This window comes from Hermetia illucens, chromosome 1, assembly GCF_905115235.1.
Source record: "Hermetia illucens chromosome 1, iHerIll2.2.curated.20191125, whole genome shotgun sequence".
NCBI classification, from domain to species: Eukaryota; Metazoa; Arthropoda; class Insecta; order Diptera; family Stratiomyidae; genus Hermetia; species Hermetia illucens.
The window spans coordinates 189,070,298-189,077,895 of NC_051849.1; positions in this window are offsets into that span (position 1 = coordinate 189,070,298).

Genomic DNA, 7,598 nt, shown 5'->3' on the forward strand with positions numbered 1-7,598 from the left:
CGTTGACAGAAGGGATATTGTAGTGAGAAAGCCGCGTTTCGAATTCAATTGAATGCACGACATGTCGTTCATCTTATCCGAAGTTACTTCGGTCGAGACTTGTTTCCTCGACGCATGCATTTGATGGATAGTTGGAGACAAGTTGGGAACTAGAAGGCCTTGTTTGTGCGGCGTAAATTCGCAACGATACATTTCGATTCCTTTTCCAAGCAAAATTCCAGAAAGTATTAGAAAAGTTAAAAAGTCGGCGCGTGGAGAAGAACAGTGGGATTGGCGGCCCTTAAAGTTCTGTATATAATACGTCAGCTTTGTGAGATTGTTTCAAATGAAGTTTCAAAAGGACTACAGGCACAAATTGAACGTCTCGAGCGAAGTTTTAATGTTTCGCTACGCGTTTATAAAAAAAATACGAAGAAAGCGGAGTTGAAGGAGGAAACAAAGACGGGAGCAGTGCGTATTGCGAATTAGTTCGATTTTTCGAGTACTCGTGAAATACTTCCACCATCTGTGATGAAATTCGCGGTAAATATTAATTCGATTCTAGCTACTTGTTGTCAAATCCGTCAGTGCCGCTTTCCTGCAGCGCCCAACTTTCTAAGAATTAGCGCGAGCCCGTCGTGTTAACGAATAACTGTATCTTGGAGTTGATGGCGCGCGCTCTTGTGGCCAGTTAATAGGTGCATCGGCGGTTACATCATTTCAGAAACAAATATTCCGCGCACAGCGACCTTCAAAAACACACCAGTTGCCCGTGCTTGTGGGTCTACTTACGATTGTTGGGGTTTTTCTTGAATTCTACGAAGGCGGACGCGGTTTTCAGAAGTGATATAAAAAGAAGGAAAAGGAAGTTGCTTAGCGACAGAACATCTCGTGGATATCGTTGCATCCAAGAGGATGCCTTCCAAGAAACAAAGTGGGCGATTCGATCAAAAAGTGATTGCTATAGCTTGCGATTTGTGGCGTTTTGACGTTTGGCGAACACTTTGATGGAGCTTCAATCATTGCGGGCGGACCTTCACGGTCAATTTCGCCAACTTTTTTAGTTTTCTGGGATAGCTCTGCCCTCTAGGTCGCTTTCTGGCACTTAGGATGATCGACTGATCCTCCTATTTATGTAAGTTCATTACATAATACATGACATTTATAATACACTGGCGAAACCTGGGAGACCATACGACCGTATTCGAGAAAACCCCTGCGCCGACTCCAAGGCCATCTTTGATCAATCAGTAAAGAATACTGAGTCATAACTTTGCAACACGTTGCCCTGGTTGGAAAGTCCATAGCAAAGTTTCTCGTGAAGTTCAACTTGCGTCCGTGGAAAATGTCCGTCTAAGGGGAGGAGATACAAGAGTACATTGAGAGCATCTGTCGGGCAGAGAGCTCCAGTAGCACCTGCACACGCGGTTCTTTGAATCCTATTAAGTTTCATCCTACTGTACAAAGGTCTCTGTCAATCACAAAATGCGTATCGACCCTTCTTGTTTGTTAAAAAAAGCAATATCAACTGAAAAAATTTGGTTCAAGGGAGTGAAATTGATCCTATCATTGGATTCATTTTGTTATCAACGCTTAGTTGAGATGCAGCTTGCTGAGGTGACGTGAGTCACGTCACGTGAAACAAGGAAATGCATATAACAGCGAATGTTCGCACGGAAGGTGACGTGACGCCGTTTGTGAGCGTCTGTGAGCTTCGATGGTTTGTGCTCATGCCGCAGTTTTCACTAGTGACTGGGACCTACGTTGAGTTAAAACTAGCAACTGTTGAATTCTGGAGGAATCCATATAATGGAAAAAGAATTTCATGGAGTGCTGAATAATACTTTTCATATTTTTCATTAGAAAATTCGTCCTTAACGATAAATTCTCTGTAATTTTTTTTTTAGTATTTGCATTTCCTTGAAAGTGTAGGGAATATCGTTGCAATTTTTTCAATATTCAAAATAGGAATCAGATTTCGAACTTAAAAAACATTCATGATATGTATATCAGCAGGGATATCGTACATTATTTGATACAGTGGCTGCAGGATTGCGCCTCAATTTTGCTCTACCTGTTCGCAGACAATCGCTTCTCCTGCTTTCCTGTGTCTCAACTTGCACTCGGCCTTAGAGCTTACCCTTTTTTTTTTAATTTTCTCAATGATTTTGCAAACAACTGAACCATTTTTTGAGTGTTTACTAATTTGAAACTAAAGGACAATCAACCTTAATTTGTTTTCCTATTTGAGAAATAACATCAAAACTATCTTTTTCTGTTTCTTCAGCCGTTGTTCCGTTCACAAGCAAGGTCGGCTCGTCGTGATCGGTTTCGCCACTTTGTTCTATCAGAAACCTTATCTGGATGCAATCACGAGGCTTTCAAATCCTCATTTAGCGATCAAGCCGCCGTTGTTTCGGTCGACCTTTTGGTCGCTTACCATCGACTTCGATGTTCAGACCAATCTTTATTTCCATTACCGCAAAATGCCGTTCATTGTCTTGCCATTGATAGTGATTGTGCCTGTTTCATGAGGATCGGTTGTCAAAAATTCAGTTTTATTCAGATTCAATCTGAAACCGTGTTGCATGAGGCGATTTTTCCATTTTCGGACAAGTTGCTCGAGATCATTTTTGCTATTAGACGCTAGGGAAACATCATTTGTGTAAAGCAGTGTATAGGGCGCTGGACGTTGGATGCCCTGTGTGACAGTGTCCATAGCAAGCACAAAAAGGAGTGGCGTTAGGGCACCTCCTTGATGAACACCAACAGTGACACGAAACGGTTTTGATACTTTCGCCACACTTCGAACTTTACTTTTCGGATCGTGGTAGAGCAGTTGGATCCAGCGCACGAGTTGTTCTGACACAAAGTGTTGTCATAGAGCATACCAGATGAGTTCGTGCGGCGCACAGTCAATCGCCTTCTCTACATTCAGAAATGCAACGTAAAGAGGGTAATGCTTCTCATGGTGTTTCTCCATAAGTAACCGTGCAGCGTGTACGGTTGTCAAGAATACCTTCATCTTCATGGTATTTGAAAGTAACCGGAGCGGTCGGCAATTTGACAATTCTGTTGGACTACCTTTCTTTTTCCATATTAGAACTGTGTTACTTTCTTGTTAGTCAGATGGTGCTCTACCTTCCTGAATAACCCGATTCAAGAATTCACTGAGCCACAATGTTGGGTTCCAGCACTTCTCTTTCCAGAGCTCAGATGGTATGTCATCAGGTCCTGTTACTTTCCTTGATTTCATTCGTTTTATTGCTTCCTCGACTGCAGTTGTGCTGACAATTATGTCTCTGTGCTTTATATGGGTACCTATCTTGGGGACTTAATTCCACGATCTTCTTAAGACACGGATTGATTTTATGACTACAATCAGAGCATCGATGCACCAAACTACAACGGTACCAGTCTATACCGGGTGAATAGCTCAGCGTTCATACTGGTGGATGCAAAACCTACCTAAATCTCCACCGAACTAAGGAGTACAGCATCCGTATCAAAACGTAACACCGCGCCGAGGTCCGAAGGTCTCTGTTCGCTTGAACGTAACCAACGACCCTTATCAAGCTCCCACTAGGAGGCCTACATACAATATTTCCGTACAACTCAATACAGGACAGAACTCCGTACAGGACGGAGGTTTGGAGCAAAAGATCGCTTTTTGTGTCTAGAATCACTAACATGTATTTTTGCCCGTGCGAACGGAAGCATTGTCAACTGATTTTGTAACATATTAGTGTATGTTACAAAAGCATTTGAATGAAGTGTACGAGGTATAATAAAAAAGTAATGAGATAGATTTTTGTGTACCAAACTTTTTATTTTTTCGAACAACAGAGTAGTAACCTATCCTCTGTAAAACTTGAATGTTCTCTACAACTCTACAGTGAGAGTTTTTAACACATTGTTTAATTTGGGGAAAGAAAAAAGTCCCTGGTTCTACCGCTTTTGCTTCAGGGTCTTCAGTAAAAATCTATAGCTCATCACCTGTTATCACCCTACTGACAGGTCAGTTAATCCGTATGGATAACCTTGGAGCTTATTAGAAAATCCTTGAAAGACTCAAAAGACAGAGCCGACGAAATCACCGAAAAACACCAACTGATGAAACTATAATTGTGTTTTGTCTTAGGTAAGTACTGAAGAAAAGATGTGGTATCTGGTGATGGTGTAGAGAACGTACACTGTAATCGCTGTTCCTTTTTATTTCACAAAATATGAATTGCCAAATTAAATGGTAAGGTTTAAAAAAGAAACGCACCTAGGATACACTCTTTGGCCGAATAACCCCGTTGTCATGAAATATACAATCGAAACGAAGATTGTCCTGGTCTTTTCGTTGATCACTTTCGTTTTTCTTTGAATCTAACATGGAACCTTCTTTCTACTACTAACATTTTGCCTTGCGATGATTTGATATCACAAAGATATCTCGATAAATTAATTAATAAAAATAACGATGGAATAATTGAAAACAAACAGAAATAAAGGATAAAAAGTCTATATTCAGAAAACTTCTATGAAAATTTCTATGATATCTAAGATTTTGCATGTCCTATTCTTGCCATACAATACTTCCTGTGTAAACGGAAATAGCACTAAAATACGCAATTTAAACTTGCATCGTTATTTATTTCATTCTTTTTTTATTTACATAAAAATGTATCTCCTTTTTCCAAGCAGTATACCCTAGCAGAACTAACATAAATATTTTCTCACATGAATTATAATTACAATACATAATTATGCATTTTCATTGTTTTTCCATTTATACTATTAATTGATATAAAATACCGACGTATCCACGTGCGGCTAGAGTACGTGGCGGTTCATTATCCTCCGCTCATTTCGAATGCTGACAATGTTCAATTTTATCTTTAAAGCACAATTTTGTTTTCATTATAATTTATTCGTTATTTCGTAGAGGCCTTGCGCGTCTTATTATCTGAATATGAATTTGTTCCTGTAAAATTTCAGTCGATATTTAGTGAGGCTTTCACATTTATTTAGTAATATAAATTCTGTTATGAAAATTATAGGAATCTGGTGGAAGAATTTGTGTTATTGAAGCCTTAAGTATGTCTGAAGGTGAGTATGCTTGTAGTAAGTTAGTTAAGTAAGTTTGAACTGAATTCCCGCAGTACGGGGTCGAAATATTGGTAAAAGATACTTAAAGTAAAGCATTAAAGGTATCACTAAAAATCAGCCTGCTGGCAGTAAACAAGGAATTGGTTGTTTGCCAACAAAACTGATAATGAGGGCGAAAAATTTTCGAAAATGGAATAAAGGATTCTGTTGCAGAAAATGAGAGCCGGACTCTACTGTTCGTATTTTGGAATATCAAATGTTATCGAGAGGACCCCAAGCTTGCTTGGGAGTTGTGAGAGGAAGATATGATCGTCCCCGGGCTCAGAATTTTCTTGGAGGTGGCGAGAGGCGTTGTAGAGACTTGAATAAAATTAGGCCACGTGATTTTCAAATCGGTTCTGGATTTTCCTCGAAACACCTTGCCCGAAATAGCTTCATCTGCTTTCTGCAATAAGCTTTAGGCCTTAGAAGATAATGTTTGGAATGCAGAATGGAATAATAATAATAATCGTTGACGCAACAATCCATATTGGATGGTGGGCCTTGAAGTGTGTTAGAGCACTTCATTCAAGACCGTAACGGTACACTACAGGATAGCCTCTAGGAGGCAATGTGGTCAGCATTGCGCTTGCTCGAGATTATTACCCTGATTTGACTCAGCTACTCATTCACAGCTGAGTCGACTGGCATTCGACGTCAAATGACGATACAAATCCCATTGCCAACAGTGAGATTTGAACCACGACCTTCCGTACGACAGCCTTGTGCTCTAACCACTCAGATATCCGAACAGAATGGAATGTTCATTCTAAAAGACACTTCAAAAAATAAGCCTTCAAACGTGGCATGGCTCAGCCTAGTTCATGTGGAAGGGGAGGACGAAACTTTGCATTAAAATTGTTAATGGCCATCAGACAGGAGCGAAAAGTGTTGGATAACTAAAAGTTATCGGTGTTCTGATATATCAAGTGTATCGCAAAGGTCAACGAAAATATATTTGTCGAAATTTTTCTTAAAACGCAGATAACAGGAGTTTCACTAAACGCCTAAGGATGCTTTAGGCATTGATTTTACAACTTTAGAGGTTCACATAATTTTTATCCCGATTCTCTCTACGATCCTGGTTGTAGGTTTATATAAGAATTACCATAGATTTTGAAAAATTCCGCTAAACATGAAATTCCAAAGTGAAGTAAAATTGTTGGGTTAGTGGAACATGAAGGAATGAAGATAGAGGTTCACCTTGTAATCAATCAAAACAAACAACGTTTTTGGCACGAGCTAATTGTTAATGAAAATACGAGTAAGGCCTACCTGTCTTGGACGTTCTGTTGAGGAGGAAGCAAAAGAAATTAGACCAGGAGATCTACAGGAAACCGACGGTCACCAAACGAGTTATCCCCAGCACTGCGAACCGCACAAAGACGCCTCTTTCAACCACATGATCCAACGCTTCCCATTTCCTCCGAGGGTGTGATGAAAAAACGGAGCATATTTTTGAGATCGCAAAACTGAATGGAAACATCGACCAGACCATCAACAGCCTGATCAGCAAACGAAAGAGGTCCCTTCAACGGCAGACGCTCACCAAGCTGACTCCGGATCAACAGCTTAGATGGAAAATAACTTTGGAATTCAACGAAATTTCCCTTTTGTTAAAACGAAAAGTCGGAGAACAAGGAAAAGCCAGCTCAAAATCTTTCTAGGATTGACTAAGGATCTAATCGACCAAATGGACTAGTCCCGGATATACGAAGTTTTCTGCACCGATTCCAGAAAAATATACATCAGACAAACAAAAGGGACGTCTAAACACGTGAACATCTGAAGGATGCACAGTTGGCGGAAAAAGAGAGTGCAACAGTCTTCAGATCGAAGGTACTGGAATATATCGTCCTAAATAATGACAAGATTACCAGGGAGAACGTAAGGTTGGTGAAGTACGTAAGAGATACGAGGAAGTTAGATGTAACCGAAATTCTGCAAATTTCTAGACACCAAAAAATGAATTTCTTAACAGCAACCAAGGCAACGGTTACTCCTGATTCGTCAAATTCATCAGCAGATGCATTCATAGGTACAATTATAACAGAGTGACTGAGAGAGTGAGTATAAAAAATGACTATGAATAGAACAATTTTGGATTTCTTTTACCATTCAAACCCAAGCATTGATGGAAGCGATAAGTAGTCGCTGAAATATTAACATTTGCAACCAATAAAAATTTTTAGTAAAGGAAACGGTGTTGTTTTTTTTTTAGTTTTTAATGAGTAAGGTCCCATTGAGAGTCAAGAATAAACTCCTTATAAAGGTGTAAAGTGCGCTCCGATCATCTTGTTCAGTGGACGCGATAAAATCAGATTCCTTCTGCTCCCAGCTGATACCTTCAATGAAGGGCAACAAATAGAAAGTTACCCGTCCTTTGTGATACTCGAGTACAGAACACTTATCTGTGAAGGACAAGAAATATCCATCCCATACCCTAGCCCGGCGTTGAAAATAGATCTTATCCACCGAATCTG